The sequence below is a fragment of the Pseudopodoces humilis genome, chromosome 6 (genome assembly GCF_049639895.1).
Source record: "Pseudopodoces humilis isolate 2021_Gansu_Grassland_sample_001 chromosome 6, ASM4963989v1, whole genome shotgun sequence".
Classification (NCBI taxonomy): domain Eukaryota; kingdom Metazoa; phylum Chordata; class Aves; order Passeriformes; family Paridae; genus Pseudopodoces; species Pseudopodoces humilis.
In genome coordinates, this window is record NC_142205.1 from 41,708,510 (window position 1) to 41,727,490 (window position 18,981).

Sequence of the window (18,981 nt, forward strand, 5' to 3'; positions counted from 1 at the left end):
AAAAAATTATGCTCTATGGATCTTACATATATGCTTTGCTAAATTTTAGCCTTAAATTTCAAGATAAATTTTAAATTTATAAAGTAACTATTAAAATTTCTTAAGTATATCAGCTCTTTAAAAGGAAAAAAAGCCTCTGAAATAAGTTTCTATAGAAAAATGTAGAATTAAACATTTTAAACATCTCCCAGGGAGTGCAACACTGCAAATGTATATGCTGCTATTTAAACAGACTTAAGAAAAAGTTTCTCAGTGAGGAATGTAGGAGTGAATTAATGGCTAAATTACATAGCAAGAAATATTTACTGCATTTGCACTAACCTAAAAACAAAGGAGGTGAATGCCCTTCATCAATTACCAATGGTTTTGATGAGTTTTCAGTTTCTTTGGTTGTTTGGGCTTTTTTTTGCTGGTTAAATTATTTCTCTGATTTTAGAAAATGAAAGTATTTGGGGTTCACGTCCATGTTAGCATATTGTATTTTAACTAAATCATATTTACTGTGATAGGAAAAATATCCAGGCAGGTAGAATCAGTTCTGTAAAGGAAGTGATGCCACTGTTTTACAACTGAAAGGTCTCCAGAAGCTGCCAAGTGGGAAGAGGTCCCAGAAGATGGCCATGGGACAAGACATTGTCAGGGGAAAAATGGACATTAATGTGAAGATCCCTGAGCTGACAAAGCTGCTGGATGTGTAGATACTGTGTCTGCAGCTACTTTTTGTGATGTCACCCTCTGTGTTGCAGGACACCTACATTCAGCCTCTTCCTGCCCTGATAGGGGCTGGAATCTTTGCCCTTGATCTGAATATGATCTTGGGCTCCTGCCAGCTGCTATGTATGAACATATCATCATTGATTTACAAGAACGTGGATATCTATGATGTTTCTAGCAATAATCCTGTTGTACAAAACCAGTATATCAGATCTTCAAAGTCCAAATAATGAAGACACAGTTCCTAAAGAAGGTTTTCCAAAGAACCATTTTCTAAGCATCCTGAAGTTCTCGTTTTCCCAGAAAAAAACTGTATGGCTCTTTGTTAACAGAAATGCCAGTTCAAAACCATTATCAATTTAAAAGATATAGCAATTTTCAAACAGTGGTCAGTTCGAAACTCTTCCTAATCTCTGCAATGACAAAACACCCAAATCACATCTTTAAATAAACAAAGTAGAAAACCTAATTCCATAACACATCAGAGGATTCAAATACTGAGAAACCTTTCTATGCATGGACTAGGTCTTTTATTAAAACATCAAATTTGCATCTGGTATCCTAAGTGCATCTTGTAGTTAATTTAAATAATGTTCAGAAAAAATGTCTATTGTATTACATGAAAATCTGTCTCACTCATATGGTAATTAGACAGTGGTGTTAAAGGTCTGACAGGAGAAAGACAATGAATCTTCAGTGTAGAGATTACAGAAGTAATTAAGAAGTCTAATGGACTTAAAAAGCTATGAGAAAGATGATGCCACACATCACAGGTTAAGTCAAACATCTGCAGATGTGTTTCAGGAATGAGGAACACCAGCCCTCCCATCGTTCACCATGTCTTTAGACATTTTCTGACCATAACAAACAAACAAAAAAAAAAGAAACATGAAAAAAGTTTCTGGTTTTAATTCCTCTCCAAACATGGTTTGAGAGAGCTCATCCCAAGGGAGCAGCAGTCTAATGTGAATTCTCCATCTCTGCCATATTAATTGATGCCGTAGTTACCTTGGGAAACAAATTGAAAATTAAAATTAAATAATCTGCTGTGAGATCAAACTACAAGCAGCCAATTTACTTAGTGTCTGACTGAATACAACATGGCACTGTGCCACTCAGAATAATGAAGATGACTTTATATAATATAGACATAGCTGCAGAATAACTTAAGAGTGCTTAAAATGCTTTGTACAAACATTTCATTCTAAGTTTACATCTATACTTGTCTCACAGTCAAAATGCATTCCTGTATGTTTATTTTTACTATCTGCTTCTGAATATTTCCTTCATTACATTTCTTGACACTGTCATGCAAAACAGATCAATGAATTGATCATACAGTAAAACCCCTAATATTAACACAGCCATTTATAAGAATTAAGTAATAGCACTTGTCAACAGTAGCTAAAGGTAGTTTATAATCTTAATTTATGGACATGGCACAAAAATTAAAAGCAACATTAAATGCTTTTCTCTTATGACAAGCAGAGTGTTTCACTCACAGTAAGACAGAATATGGTATGATGGTTTGTGATTTTTTTTTTTGAAATCACACATAGCACTTTGTTAGGTGAACTGCTGCATGTTGAACAATAAATAAAAAAAAATGTTTTGCAGCAGTTAAAAGATATCACTGAGTGAATCTAACCTTCTCTAGTAGAAGAGTGATTGCAGTACTTGCAGGAGTGGTGTGGAAGCCTTTGCCTCCACAGAAGCAGCTAACTTCTGCCTTTATGTAAGAAAGGGGTTTGCTATTCCCACTCAGCTCTAATCTCTATTGGGTTCAGCAATCATTGCCCTTTGCCCCTTGCCAATTAGTGCCTCTGAAGAGATTCGGGCAGGAACTGTTCTTTTTATGCACCAGCAAAACACAACCAGCTTCTAGTGAGAGACAGGTTAGGAGCCAGCACCCTCCCTCTATCAGTAGCAGCTCATTTCAGCTGACAAATACAGCTAAAATAACTAAATCTTATAATTTTGTCTTAGTAACATGGAGTACAATATCTGCATATTATTTTTTCTTTACTTTAAGTGCTATGGGTAGCAACAAAATCAAAGCCCTGGTGATTGGTCCAGGATCTTCCTAGGATCTTAAGGAGGTTTCTAAAATACAAAGAGAAAATACCTCAAGTCCACATCAATATATAAGCTTGTATTTTAAGAAGTCAAAGCAAGTATTTATTATTAAATAAAGTCTCATTAAATCCTGTACAAACAAGTTAAACTTTCATTGTTTGCTTCATTGTTAGTTTAAACATGTCCATACACCTTCAAAACATTAATTTGTTTGGATATTGCAAAGCCATAAGAAAATTAGTTGAGGTCTAGAAATCCCTTAATATACGTGACCACTCAATCCTAAATCATTACCACCTTGTGTCGACATGGGCTTTACTTAATTTACAAAGTAGTACTTTTCTTTCCTGAAAGATTCTAGGATTTTTCACAGTACATATTTCTGCTACCTGAGCAAAGGCAATAACTGATGAAAAGGTTGTTATCCTCTCAACAGATCAGGATAAGACATGATATGGAACAGTGGACTTCACAATAATTTACTGATGCCCAAGAAATTACTAGAATCAGCAATCTCAAATTCCACTCCAGCTCCCAAAAGGAATATGCTTTGCCAGGCATTAACTTTTCTGCTTGTTCACCCAAAATTTCCACTCTCTTTCAAGTCAATCCTGGTTATGATCTGTCTTTACCCCAGAGCTGTTTAAGAAGAGTCTTTTACAACTTTTTCTCCAAAGCACTAAAATTGTCATTGTGTGCTGTGCAAGCCCAGTTCCAGTGTTCTCCACCTTCTGTTTAAGGCTATTTCTAATACGAGTAGAGTCAAAATTTTTATGTAAGTCACAGCATACTTTTGAAAATAATGAAATACCACAGCACACCACAGAACTTACTGAATTAATGGAATTACAGTGATTACCAAACAAAACAAAAGACAGTAAAGCAGCTATGGTAAAATAATACAAATCACACCAATCAATCATTGTTTTAACAGTCCAAACATTTTAGTAAATACAAATTCAGTGTCGTAACTCATCCCAGTGACTGTCCTATATGACTATTTTGGGCAAGCTATAAATCTAGACCCTGCTCACAAGAAATCTTTCTCCCACATAATGTGGAAGTTTCTCACCTTTCTACCATTTCTTTTCTGTATAAATTGTTTTAAGAAGCAGAGAAACACAATCAAGTGCTTCCTCTGTGCTCCAAGTTGAATAGACTGTGATTTGCAACATTAGACAGCTATCAAGCCAGGAGATTAAGAAAATAATTACCTTTGTTTTCTGAGAAAAATTATCTTCTTTTCTATCTTGAAAATAAGTCTCACAGAATATATGTCAACTTCAAAACTACTATGTCGTATTTTAAGGTCATGAGAGAGACATTTCTGCTGCTTTATAATATTAGCATTTGTGTAATAACACCAAACACTATATCTTAATATTGAAATCAATGTTCTTGAAGACAGGGCAAAACCCTCATTTTTAAAGTATCACTAAATTTCTTCTACTGGTTTAGTTACTGACTCATTTCCCTGTAATGGTCTGAAGCAAATCCCTGGATCCAAATATACCCCTGGGAGAAGCCCAGACTCCAGATGTGAAAGTTACATTGCAGCCACATCTCTGGTTTCAATTAAAAGCGCAGGGGGAACCTTAATTACTACACCCATATTTTGGCATGTAGCTAAAGGAAGGACCGATTCCCAAATGCTGCTGATAAAATACATATTTGCCATTTTAAGTATCACATTAAGTACTTTCGTAGGGTAAATATTTTCCTATGCTAGGACCAAATAACAGGGAGGCATGCTGAGAAGACAGCGTGGGAAAAATATTCTCTTCCTGTGAGTCAAAACCTGTGTGCAAACACACCCCAGCAAGCCCAGCAGGCAGGCTCACAGCACCTGATCCTCTGCTCTCTCGTCACACGCTCAGGAGGACACGGCAGCCCTCACCCCTGGCCCAGGGCATGGCTGCAGCCCCAGCTGAGCAAGTCCCACAGGAGATACCCCCGAGAGCCACGGCCTCCTTACGCTGCAGGAGCGTTGCAGCTGCACCGCTCGCGGCCGCTTTTACTGAGGCGCAGAGACAGGTACCTCAACAGAAACTATCAACCTGCTACATGTAACCGTGATGCGTTATTCAAGTTTTGGGCTTGCGTTTTGGTTTTGGTTTTTTGAGAGATCCTGGTACTGAGCTGACCTAACTGACGAGACCTTGAGTGATCCAGGTGCCCAGATGAGGAAGCAATTGGAAGAGAGGAACTGCTGCAGTGAGGGCAAGCAATCCAAAGCATCTGGAAATTATTCTCACACTCTAAAGGAATATTTTTAAATATAGCATAATCTGCATTTGTAGTCCCTGAAAGTACAATACTTTCACAAAACTTGTAAGAGAAAAGCTAAGAAAAATAAATTTATGTCTTCTTTTCAAGAATTAAAACTCATCCTGAGGACATGCAGTGGTCACGACAGTCAGCAGGAGTTAAATGTAAAGATCAAAGTGTTGCCCACAGCCAATGGAACTTAATTAGAATCCACAAAAGAAGAAGCATTGATGGTCTAGAACATGAAGTCATTGTTAATTGCTGCGCTTACTGATTCTTTCCAATTACCTACTTGCAGCTCAATCTCTAAAATTTAGCAATACGTAGCACTTCACTTGACCTTTAACTTTGAATGTCTGCAAAATCTGATTTTTATTTATTTCATAGATCAAAAATGTTTTTAAGGAGGAAATAAACTAAAAATAATAGTAATCATTTATTAATAAAAATGAAATCTAGTAATCTTTTATCCCATGCCATTAGTGAAATCTTCAGCTAATATTCATGACTTACCCAGCATTGCTGCATCTCTTTTTTAATAAATGAAACAACAAACTGTTTAACAACTCCAGATTTCTAGAGAATGAACTAACTTCTTATTTGAGCACTATGGTCTGGATTAACTCTGAAGCACCTTTCAGAGATAATAAAAAATTTCCCCTAATTCTTGAAAGACACTTACCTTGCTGAGATTTGCACCTGCACATATTCTTGCTGAAGTTGATGTAACTCTTTATGCAACTGACACTCAGGTTTGCATAAATACTATCTTCCCAAATATACCGCATCATGGTAGAGCAATATAAAACACCGATTGCAGTGTCTAACGACAGTGCATATAGTTAAATATTCCCTTTGTGTTATCAGCTTTAAATTATAATGAACAGCAAGTTTTATAAATAAAAGTACTGAAAGTATTATAAATAAAAGTACTAAAAGTTTCCATGAACTCCACAGATCTTAGAGAAGTGTCTGAAAACTATGTCTGTAAAAGAAAAGTGTTTCATTAGCAGCTTTCAGTTGCAGAGTTTTCTGACTGGGTATTTGCCACCTGTCAGTTCTGTTTACAATGTCTACAAAATCATTTTCATGCTGAAAATCACTGACAACTACCTTTCATATTTATTCATAGCTAAGCACTCATGCCAACTCCTACTGAAGTCAATAGCAGGTTTCTGGATATAGCACGAATAGGATTAAACCTAAAAGGTCTGTCACTGCTGTCACTGAAATACACATTTGCATGTTTTCTTATTTTTGAACCAAAACATGACCTTGGCTTTTTAATGTTGAGTTTTTGCAGCTAAGTGTGCAGATGCAATAATCACAGAGCTGAGGTCATTTGAGATTACAAAAAGGTTAAAAACTATGCATGGGAAGGTAATAACAGGAACTTCTAATTAGCGAAACCAGTTTGTCCTGCAGCACTGAGGTCATGTCCTTGTACTTTTTCTGAAAAAACATATTGATTGAAGATGTGCAATCAACCCAAAGAGATGGCTGAATGGGTGTTCTCATAAACATCATACAAATACTGCTTTAGGTAGGTCCCTGCAAAAAAAAAAGCAGCTCTGAAGAAGCAGAGAAATCAGCTAATTCCCAGTTGTTCTCTTCCATGGTATTTGCAGAGCAGGACCAAGAGGCACCTTCCTTTTTGATTAAATGCCTACAGATGGTTTCTGCTACAAAACATGTTTAAAAATAATTGGAATTGCTGATTTAGCCCATGTGCACTGTAAATTAGCACCTTCCTTTTTTATTTCGCTGATTGGCCTGTCATTTTGCACACAATGGTACAGGCACATATAGTTATTCATAGCCCACCTCTTTCAAAAACTGCTCTTCTAAAAAAGATTTGAGTACACAAAAGCAGTGCATCTTACCTTTGAAAAGATTATCAGCACATCCAGAGAAACTGAATGCTCTAGGAATACATTACAATACCACTTTGAGTATTTTGTTTAGGTGCTTTCTAATACTCTTCTGCAAAATACAGCAGATAGGCATTTAAAGCAGCTAGGTAAATATGTGAATTTATATTGTCTTTAAAAACACAGGCTTCTTTTTTCACTAAAATGATGAAACTAAGTAAAGATGAGAGCTTTTGTGATACTGAGCTTGCACATGTGCTATTAAGAGAAATTAATCATGTTAATTACAACAAATAAGCACTTAATGACTAACATTTGCCAGTTGTTAGTGTATACCACATTTGTAACAAAACTAAAGATTAAATAAATCCAGAAGCAGATTTTGGCTTCCTGTTGAATGTTCAATCTGTGATACGTGTTATTGTCTCCAGTGCAATTGCTGGAGTTACCACAGCTACTGATCTTTCAAATCCTTCCGTTCCATTTATTCAACTCTTCTTTTAAGCATGTGAAAGACATCAAATTACACGGAGTGTTTTTCAGATTACTTTTGCAGAGGAAAAGTCAGCACATGTAAATGAGACCAGCAGGGAGAAGGAATGCAGAATTAACTCAGAGATAACTGCCATGTTCACCACCTATTCTGTAATAACTTCCCCTTGGCCCTGGCGGCAGTTTGAGGTAAGGAGTGAGGGGAAAATGTGGCTCTGTGGAAAAGTAAGCTGAAAATATTTATGGGAGATTCAGCTTTGACAAATCTAAATCATAGCAGCCTATTGAGATGTAGAAATGTGAGCTCCTTTATAAAGAAAGTTCTCAAGTCATTAAAATGTAGCTTCTTGTTTTAATAATAGATGCAGTGAAAATCAGAGGATCATTGAGGTATTGATCATGACACCAAAGAAATTATTTATAATGCTACATTTCCAAACCCTCATTAGTAATAAATTTTTTTTTAAAAAGATACATTCTTATAGCTAAAACATATCAAATAGTAAGAAGCCTTGGTCAGTGCTGCTCCTCCAGTTAGAACAGATACATTCAGAAAGATTTAGTATGATTCAAGCTATGCATTATACAGATTCAAATACATTAGCTGTTGAATTGCAGCCTCTTGTAACAATATCAAAGTTGAATATTCAAACAGAACAAAAATAATATCATCCAACTTTTTGAAACTCTGTTTCAGTTTTGGATATTTTTGTACCAGAGTGCTGGTTACAGACTGGCACAGAAATAGATGCTTAGCTTGCAAATTCCACTGAAATTCACCAATTTCAGAGGAACAGAAATCAAACAGATCAAGAAATACTGAAGAATGGAAACCCAAGAAAAGGTTAACGAAGAACAGTGCAGAAACTTTGATCAGATATATCAATCACCAGCCTGTGATTTGAGCATAAATTCAGGGTTTAATTATTAAGCAAATTAAATTTATTTTAACCGTAATTCTTCTGCTGCTTTTTTTGTGACTTTTTGTACAAGGTCCTCAGGTCTTTCTCTCATTAGGTGAAAACAGATATTGTGCATTGCATGAACCACAGGGTAATCTTCCTGGAGTTATTCTAGGCAGGGTATCTAGAATCACCCATATTTCTTCACTTCACAACCTCTATAAGCGCACTGGCTGCAATGATGTAAACATCACAGTTACTCTTACTGAAGTTTGAAAGATCTGAGCTTGTCTCCATTTCTCAGACTGCAGTTTTTCTATTTTTTTTCTAATTTATTTTGCAGTATGTGCTATTCTTTATTATGTGAAAGATAAAACAAAGGAAGGTACAGACAGAATAAAAGATCAAGGAAGAAAGAACAGAAGAAAGCCTATAGAAGAACATGAGGAACAAATAATCCATAAGAAATAATGAAAACATTGGCAATAGAGCCAAAACTATTTGGAGTGGAATGGGCAGTTCTCTTACTGATAAAGTGCTTTCTCTCTACTACAAATCCACTGAAATTTGGTAGGCTCTTATGCAAATAATTTTTCTGTAATCTGTCAGTATAGCCTATAGAACATGTTGACATGCTAATTCCATGCAATATTTTAGATTTTAGGAGAAAGTTTTTGTTTGTTGTTTCTGTATTTCAACCAATTCTCCTGGTTATACATTACTCTCTGTTGCACAATTAAGGAAGCATACATGTTTATTACCTTGATTTGGCTGGCAAGATTCAATTTCTAGTTTCACTGGTTTGCCACACTAGCATCTATTGGGGGGCTGGGAATGACATGCCATGTTTAATGAGGTTGCCCTATGTTAATAAAGAAATAAAAGCTTCCTCAGCTGCCCATGTTATTTTCCAGTATTTTGTTTTAAATGGCAATGATTTGTAACATAAAGGCTAGATGTGCATTGTTTCCAATTTAAGGTTTCGTTTCATAATTTTACATTTTCTTTTTAACAAAAGATATTTCACTTGTGTTTTATAATATGTCTATAAGGAACCTCTTTTCTCTCTCCATCAGACCTTCTGAAATACCAGTTAGTGCTGCACATGCGTCTGAGATCCCAGAATGGAAGCATCACTTACCTGGATTCCTACAAGGCCCTGCATTCCAGTGAGGCAGCATGGAAGTGCACTGGTGTCAGCAATCGCCAGGAAGCACAAGCAGACCTTCCACTACCACCACAGAAGGTAAGGAACTGTTCAGGCATCCAGTCCTTGGTGTGGCAATTTATGATTCAGTGCTGGGAGGCTTTGGGCTTCAGTCCTCAGGCAAAAAGAGCACAGAACACAGCTGAGCATCTTGGCCTGGAGGAGCTCCTAAACTGGAGCAATAACCAAAGAAAAGTAGCAGAGTCATCTCAGATTTACTTTGTTGAGAATCCAAACTAAATTCAAATGTTATTGATAAACATCTTTGTCTCAACACTTCAGCTACCCAGAGACCTAAAGCTCACCAAGTATAGGAGGCTGTACCGCACCAAAAGTCCTTCAAGAACAATTTCCCACCAAAATGTTAATGAATAGCCAATCTGTATGTGCTGGGTTTTAAGACCGTAAAATGGAAATCCACAACTGAACACCTGTTTTCTTTCATTATATTAAGAAACTATGTTCATTTCAAAAATGGGGCCATATAACAGGATGTCTCCAACTTGCTGTGTTGCATACTAGTGCTGTGAATAATAGCTCCAAGCAGTAAACACAGTTCAGCTGTTTCAGAGGTGAAAGAGAGCAACTGGCCAGTGAACTGTGGCAGAAAACCTAAAAATGAACCAAAATCAAATTCTGGCCATAGCAAGTGCATATGTACTCAGAGGAGTACTTCAAATAGGTTTTGAATGTCATTTGAATATTACCTTGAAGAGATATACTCCTTTGACTGGATAGTTAAAATTATTGCTCACTGGACCCTTGAAAAAAGAAATCATGTAACAAATAATAGGTTCCACCTCTGTACTTGTTTATGTGCACAGAAAGAGGATGCTACATCGCCAGCTCCCCTTTTCCAAGGGATTAAAGGCTGAGAAGCCAAGAGAATAGCTGGGGCAGAGGGAGGGAATGAGATGCATGAGTTCCTGGACAATGTAAACCAGAGACCTAACTTTAAGGATAAAGAAAAGTAGTATCTCTCCTTCACAAGGAACCTCCCGCCAAGATGAAGATAACATTTTTAAGCATTTTGGCATTCTAGAGCATTTTGAAACACCATGAATCTTGCAAAGTGTACTCTCAACAGGTAAAAATAGCACAGGGAGGAAAGAAAGTCTGCTGCACTGTGCATAGTCTTCCTTTATATGGGGTCAGAAATATTTGACATTTCTGCTTACACTTTAGGTGATGTGGAAAATACAGAACATTTATTTTAAATACTTGCACCTGACAAGCTTTAACGAGACACAAGCATTAACTTTATGAGTATCTTGTGGCAATGGAGAAATTAAGTTCTCACAGCATCACAAGTATCTTTGCAGCATATTAATGTTGTAAACCTTTGTTCTGGGTTTTCAACTCTGTTTATAATAGGCATCTAAATCCCATGATGCCCATACTATGTTAAACTGACATTAGGATTGCATTCCTAAGTAAAGCAGCTTCATTGCTGAAAGACAAAGTGCCAAACCTAAGTTTAAAGATCGGGATGCATTTATTAATATTTTACTAGAGATTATGAGTGTTTTCCATTACTGTAGTGTAACAGTTGGGAAAGAAAACACTGAGTATTTGTTATATAAATATGTCTTTTTTGGCGTATTTATTCCAGTATTAAATAGATCAGCCATTTACAACAGTGGCAATAAAATTTCACTATTTTTTTTAACACATAAACCCCATTAGATGATTTTCTGCCACTACCACTCTCTTACTTCAGTTTAATATCTTATTTTTCCATATACCAATTTACTGCTAACAAAATTCTGCCCACAACAGAGGCAGGGATAGATGTTCTGTTTTAGTTTTTGCTAAGGATAAATCATAACCCTGTATCCAATCAATAGTCCTTGCTCTTCACTGCTTCAAAGCCTATTTGAAAAGATACTTTTTCCTTTTAATTCCCTCCATCATTTGAACCCATTTTTGCTTAGAACTGCAAATAATGAATTACTCAGAACTGCAAATAATTTCAAAGAGAAACTCAAAGGAAGATATCATGAAACCACATTTCATATGTTAAGCAACCATTAAAGCCAGATTTTACTGGCATTTCTGAGTGCCAGTCTGTAATCTGCTACAAGAATAGTCAGTGACACGATGCCTGCCCCTATCCCATGCATGGCATAGCTGCACACTTCAAAGTGTGACTAGCCATGCCTCTGCTGGTTCTAAAATTTACTATTGTTATGGTCAACTACATATATATTTTTATATGTTTTATATAACATATAAATTTATGTATTTATATGTTTTCTACATATAGTCAACAATCATGCTGCCTCTCTCACAGATTTGGAGCATGTGACATAAGTGTGAACCTGATCAAAGCTGATACTAATTTTCAGATCAGCAGGAGATTTTCAGTGTCACACTACAAATGTGGTCTCTGCCTTGTGAGCACATCAAAAGGTTTTGCAAACTGCCTAACTTGAGATGAAGACTGGTTTCCTCTGTGTTATTTCATTGCCACCACACAAGCAAATGTTTTTTTCTAAAAAGGGACATATTTCATTACCTTCTAACATTCATGAAGGTCTCACTATTTAGTCAGCAAGATCACAACATGCAAAAATTCTTACAGGACTTTTGTTTACACTTAAATACTGGTATTTAATCATCTGTGAGTTCATCCTTGGGCAAGTTTCTTAGCAGAGAAATGGTGCCACAGATAGAGCAGAATGCAGGGTATCTCTCTCTACTGCTGTTGGTAGAGCCTACTACTTGCTTATTTCAACCCAGAAGGCTGCAATTAAGAGCAGGGCCACACAGAAATATACAGGGAAAGATGATGTCTGACCTGAAGGGCTTGTCCTCTGAACAGCTAAGACAGAAAAATGGGATATGAAAGGTGCATAACAATTTCTCCTTTATAAGTGGGGAAATAAGGCATGGAGATCACAAACGAAAGACTGCAGCTGAGCTAAGAAGTGAATCCAGATGTCTTAGCACAAGCTAAGAGTTTGCACAAATTTGTTGGGCAGTTTAGTAGATCTGAGTGATTTAGAAAAGTCATGTTTGACCTTATAAAAATTGCCAGCCAGATTTTAAAAGCAACAATGGGATGAAAACACTTTACACAGTAGAATTCTGACAGATTTTGCAGATAAGATTCATAAAAGGGTGCAGGTGCTAAATATACAAGCAGAACAAAGAAGGTATCCTCACACCAAATCTTTAAGGCTAACACACGGCAGGTTTAATGTCATTCTGTTATTTCTGAAGGCTTCATAATTCCTTAAAGGAAATTCCTTTCCCCTTGGCTGGTTTATAATATCATGCAACTTATTTGGGAACCCTTAACTGTATCAAAATAAGCATTTAATTCAATCTGTAATGAACTGCAATTATTTCTGTCACGATTTCCTGAAGTTTTTGAGAAAAAATAATCAGTTCCCCATTGACCAAAAGCCAAAGTTACTTGAGCCACAATTTCTTCCCAAAGGGAAATTCTAAAATCCTACCTCTAAATATGTCTTGTGAGTCCTATGGACTAATAGCTCTATTTTCACTAAAATTTCAAAAATTTATCAGTCCACCAAAGATTTTTCTTGTGAAGGCAAATGGTTTTGGACTTGCCAGTGCAAAGAGAGAAGAGACAACTATGAAGACAATTTTGGCAAAAACAACAAAAAAGGAAATTTAAAGTTAGATTGATACATGCTTTCTCCGAAGACATGGAAATTTTTCCATTTTTAGCAGTTCTATTTAAAACAGGAACTGCAAAGAATATTTTAGGCTCCTGGATGCCTGCAGTCAGGGCTAGGGAGATGCACAGCTATTCGTGTAAGCAGATGCCCCTCCCTATATACCTGAGTATATTGTCTTGTGTTTTCAAACCACAGAAATCATTATGAGCAAACAAAAAATCACAATTTTTCCCAAGAACAAGCTAGAAATATTGCTGAGGTGTTCCTCTGCTGTATTCAGGCTTTTACTAACGCTCTTTTGTGTGTGAAGTTTCTGTATTTGCTGAGAAGGGTAATCAGCTTTCCCTGAACAGTTTTTGTCAGTCTGCATCTGTATCAAGTGCCAAGTGAAATGCAAGGTTGAAATGAAATTAAACACGTTTACTTTGGTCAGCATTAGAAAGGCAGTTATCGCTGTGTAACACACTTCTGTCCAATATTCTTATAGAGAAACTTATTTCTCTGCTATTATTTATTAAAAGTGGAGAGTTTAGCAGCAACTACTGTACGTAGCATCACAGAAACCGTAAGTTTTTCTGCACTCTGGAATCAATGACATTCTAGAATTACACCAGCAGGATTCCCACAAAATACATTTTCCCCAAAAGCATGATGTATTTTTGTTCTAAATAACTTAGAACTGGGCTGAGGAACAGAGTCACTTCATAAATGAATGTTTCTTTCAATTTCCATTTGTGGAGGGGAAAATAATCAAGTAATTTTGGCATGTTGACTTCTAACAAGAAATTTAAACTTTATTCACAGGGAGGTAACTGGATGACTTGCATGGGATATTCCCTGCAGCTCGCTAATACAAACAGCTGTCCAAGGGCTAGATTCCACAATGCTTGATAACATCTTTGGAAATGGTTCTAGTCTCCTCCAAGATGATACACACGTCCTGTTTCTAGATTACAACCACACAATTAAAGCTCTCCTCCTGAGCCACTGCATGGCTGACCTATTTTCTACATGGACTTAGCTGAAACGATCAATGGGCATAGCCATGCGTGAAGAGCAAGGCATGGCCAAACCATCCCAAGGGAGGGTTCCAGACAGCTCCATGCCCCACAGCCCCATGCAAGAGTTCAAGTCTCCAGGCATTTCTCTCCTTGCCTTAGGGTGGAGAAAAAGTGGCCTTGTCACTCAAGCAGGGACAGCACAGCATTCTGTTCACAGGCAGATACACATGCACAGGAAGTACAGACAGGGGCTGTCATGAAAGAGATACCCCCACAGAAATAACATGGAAGGGCACAGCTGGGTTATCATTCGGGCTTAGTGTGCTTCCTGTAAGGAATGACCCTCCTGGGGCTGACTTGCACAAGGGGGCTTGTTCAAATGCTCCTGCTAGCAGGGCACCATTCGCTCGGAACAGCTACTTGGAGTGTGAATAGTGAATACGCAAGAAGAAAATCAATTCACAAACTGACTTTAAGTAATACAAACGAACTAATTTAAAGAGTCAGAGCAGTAAAATCAAGAATAATGTGTACCACAATACTGCCAAGTTCAAGTAGCTGGGAGAGTGCTTAAAAAAAAGTAGCAGTGAATGCCCCCCATGGAAGGGGGCATTTGAATCAAATGTCAGTTAAAATACAATTAAATCTCAATTAAATCTGAAAGCACTAATGTTCTTAGCAAGGGCATCTATTCCACTTAACAAAACTATCATATAATAGGAAACATGAATGAAAAACAAATGGAAGTGAATATCATGAAATACTATGATAGGGTGGGATTCTCCTAAAGACTGAAGGCCTGTGGAGGGCCTGAAGCTCACAGAGGTGCTTGGGATCTGAATCAACAAACAGGACTCGGTGAGGCCTCTCTGTGGTGCACTAAGATTAATCCATAGGGATCATACTTGCTCTGGCTTAGGTCATGAAGCAGCAGAACAACTGAGACCAGTGAAATATGCAGTCCTACAAAAAGGGAGTAGATGTCAGCTTGCTCTAGACAACACATCTATAAAAATAAATATCCTGTGTGGTGAGCCACTTCCTACCACTGACCTACAACTGCTATCACCAGAGCAGGACAACCGAAAAAATGGAAGAACAGCCTATCACCAAATGAGCTGCAGTCATTACCTATGGTACAAGTAAAAGGCTTATAAATATTATATATATATTATAAATATTAACGTGTTTTTTTAAATTGTCTCAAAGCATGTGAACCTATATAAAGCATGTAAAACCTTATAAAAAAAATCTGCTGTTTCTAGAAAATTTTGCTGCCTTTATTAGAAAAAATTAATTTATTGTGTACACTATAGCTAGAAGCCCTAGTCAACTTAAGCACATGCTTAAATCCTATTGTAATTTTAAAACTAAATGGATACTAACATTCTGCCCTGAACAGTGTTTCTTTGTTGAACAAAAACCAATGCCTTGAACTGACTTAAAAATATAATATGTTTAATGATAAACTTGAATCTCTACTTGTCATACAACTACTCATGCAAGACACACTGAATATACATCATTCATACAGTCATACAATATACAAACATCATACAGCCATATCTCAAATGGGGAAGACATGCTAGAAGGGATATTCAAAGTAATGTAAAACATGAGATTTGGCCCTAATTTAATTTCAAATGCTAAAAATCTTAATTGCAATGGCAAACATCTACATAAATGCAGTAAATTTTAAAAGACATGTAGACAAAAAAGGTCTTTAAAAAGTAAATAGTACAAAATGTGCAAGGAATCCCAGCAAAGGAACTCTAATGGCAGCTCTCCAATGGCCCAAATTTTATTTGTTAATAAAATGTGCACTCTGAAATGTAATGATTTCTTTAAATCATGTCCTGTAGTTTCCATTAATTTTTTCAAATAAGATTTCTTTTTACCTATACAGAACTTTTCTTAAATGATTAAGCTTTTATAAAGAAAAATTAAAACCGGTTGCTAGTCTACAAAGTAGATACAAAATACAGCCAGTACCTCCTTACACATATTTCCTTGTTGATAATTTAGAAGGTAGCATATGCTTTTTAAAGTATAATACGATTTACAGTATTTTTGTTAACAACTCATTCCAGTTAAAAGGAAAATAGCTGTGTTTGCTACAAACTCTATCTTGGCTTCTTGGATTACTTATTTTGAGTCCTGGTATTTTTTTTAGAATTTTAAACAGATGGCATTCATACTTATAATAGCACTGGTATTTTATAATTTATGGCATGACATAACCAGGTTTTGACTGCTACTGATATTTGGCATATTCGATTTTATTATCAACTCTTACTTATGTTTTGCTTTCACTATGGGATCTGTTTTGAAACAGACTGTCACAGAAGGCTAAGGACAGATTTTTTTTAAAGAAAGCATTAATTCCAATAAGACAAATATACTTAACTTGAATACTTACTTTTAGGGACCCTGACTTCTTATTCTTAGTGTTTTAAATGAGTACTCAGCAAGTGAACCAGTGAAAGAGAGGACAGCGAGACCTCAGTGAGACATTTTATTGATGTCAAAAAGGGTAAAAAAACCACTGTAAAACCAAATTCCTTACCTTCTCCTCCAATGTTTGCCTCATGATCTTGCATTGTCATGACTCATAATAGCTGCAAGTGACATATTTCCACAGAAAAAGGAAGTACAACCAGGAAATCTCAATATCTGCTTTCCTTCTCCTTCCATACATTTCCTGCCTGCTTTGGATCAGCACGATTCCAGCAAATGCTTTTTATTATTATTTATTTTTTTTTTTGTGGGGGTGAGAATGGAAGCACAAAGTTTTTATATCACTGCTACAGTACTCCTCGTGCTTCCTTACAATCGTCTGGTTCATTTAAGGTTCTTGCTACTGGCAAAGCAAAGAGAACAGTCATCAGAACGTATGGCCATATGTAGCACGCCAGAGCAACACAATCCAAGCAAAAAACTTCTCTACAATTCTCTTCCCTACAAAGAGAACATTTGTAACACATTTGCACACATTCTCTGGTTGCCTGAATTGCTTATCTTCTCTGATTAATTATGTAAAATAGTCTTACAGGAATCTCTTCTCAGCACAGGCTGTCACCACCTTTTGTTCCTGATCCTAGAAACGTAGTAGACCCATTCAGATGATTTAAAGTGTATGTTTCCTTATGACTAGTTTTTTGTAGTTTGGAAACAAACCATCTCAATTCTAACGACAAGAAAAGGGAGTGGCTCATTTGGGAGTTTTGTCGTAGGAAAAATTCTAAGATTAGACCACTTTGAAATAAGTAAAACACTTTGTTCTATTCATGCAAATGTAATTAAACTCTTACACTTGTTATGAAAAATTCCTCTGTTACATTTTTTCTGTAGCTCTGTATTCTCAGACTTAATAACGGAAAATCTGAGTGAATAAGAATTTTAGTTTTCCTACTAGTATTCCAAATAGCAAATGTCTGACCATCTCTCTTTAGACCAACCTACAGGCAGCACAGTGTAACCTGCAGTCCAGTGGAAGCAAAAAGCCCAAATACAGCATTACAGACACACTGCATCCTTGCTTATGACTTTTTCCCCTGTTAAATCATCCTTCGAACTTAGAAAGCCATCTTACCACATCCACAGAATAAGTGACCAGCTCTGAAAATACAGCCGTTTCAGAAGCAGCATTAGATCAAGCATGAGACAGGACACAAGATGCATAAAAGATGTATAAAAGCACTCCTTTATATATGAGAGAAAAAGTTTTCAAGTATCTCATGATTATAGATAGAGATGTTTTTATAAAGGGAACACTAAGTGTAGGCTAGTAATGCTCACTGAGCTTTAGTCACAGAAACAAACCCATTCACTCAAAAAAGGGATTATGAGCCTAAAGTCTTGAAAAAATGGAAAGAAGAGGGAGAAAATTGACTGAAAAATTGCTAATCATCATGAATGCAACACAGTTTGGGGGTTCGTTTATTCTTCCTAGGAAAAAGAAATAATTGGAACAGCAGATGCAGAGATGAAGTTATTGTTAGAACATCAAGTATGTGATGAAATATCACGTTTGTGTCTAATTCATGAGGTGGAATGATATAAATTGCTCTGAAAACCGTGTAAAAAACCTTACCTAAGCATAGCGCAGTACCACCAGCCCGAACGGGTTTCATTAGCTTGACGAGCATCGGCAGTTCGCGAATTCTTAGAAAGCCTCACAATGCACAAAGGCCGCCGGAGTACCCCTCGTGGCTGGAGCCTTCGGCGGGCACCCCGAGCGCTTCCAGCCCCGAATCGCCGCCCGTTTCGCTCACGCCCATACAGATCTGCCTCGGGGCACGGCGCACACGGGGCTCGGGGCGCTGAGGGGAGAGGGCTTCCCGCGGCCCCCGCCCGCCCCCGGGGCTCAGCACCGATCACCTCCCGCCGCAGAGAGCCCCGGCCCCGCCCGGGTGCCCCGTCCCAGCGCTGTCCAGGGTCCCCGCCGCCCCTCTCCGCGCCCCGCCCGCCGCCTCCGTCACTCACCATGGCGCGGGGTGCCCGCGGCCGCAGCCCCGCCGAGGGCTCAGGGTAGGGGCTCAGGGCAGGCGCTCGCAGCCGCCGCTCCCCGGCGCCGCCAAGGTGTATTTGGGGAGCGGGCGCGGCGCGGCGGGGCCCGGCGGGGGGGGCCTCCCCGCGGGCCCAATCAGGGCGGCGGCGGGGCGGGGGCGGCGGCCGGGGGCGGTGCGATGGCCCCGCCGGGCCGGGCCGGGCAGAGCCGGGCAGAGCCGTGCCCGTCCCGCCGGCCCTGCGCGGGGATGGCCGGGGCTGCGAGCCCAGCGCGGGTTCCCCGCTCCCCCC

The 18,981-nt window shown here is 38.0% G+C and overlaps 1 protein-coding gene across 8 annotated transcripts in view; it reads right to left on the minus strand.

Moving 5' to 3' along the window:
- GUCY1A1 (guanylate cyclase 1 soluble subunit alpha 1) overlaps positions 1-18,773 on the minus strand; it is a 36,944-nt gene extending 18,171 nt beyond the window's left edge. For 2 of the 8 annotated variants that reach the window (XM_014262559.2, XM_088056331.1), the window contains exons 1-2: positions 18,667-18,754; positions 9,465-9,703 (exon numbers count right to left, since the gene is read on the minus strand). The gene's annotated coding sequence lies outside the window, so the exon portion shown is untranslated. Of the gene's footprint in view, positions 1-9,464; positions 9,704-18,274; positions 18,454-18,666 lie in introns of those variants that run through there. The other 6 variants (XM_014262563.2, XM_088056329.1, XM_088056328.1 and 3 more) reach the window with 6 other exon arrangements.
- Between the last annotated feature and the right edge of the window lie 208 nt (positions 18,774-18,981).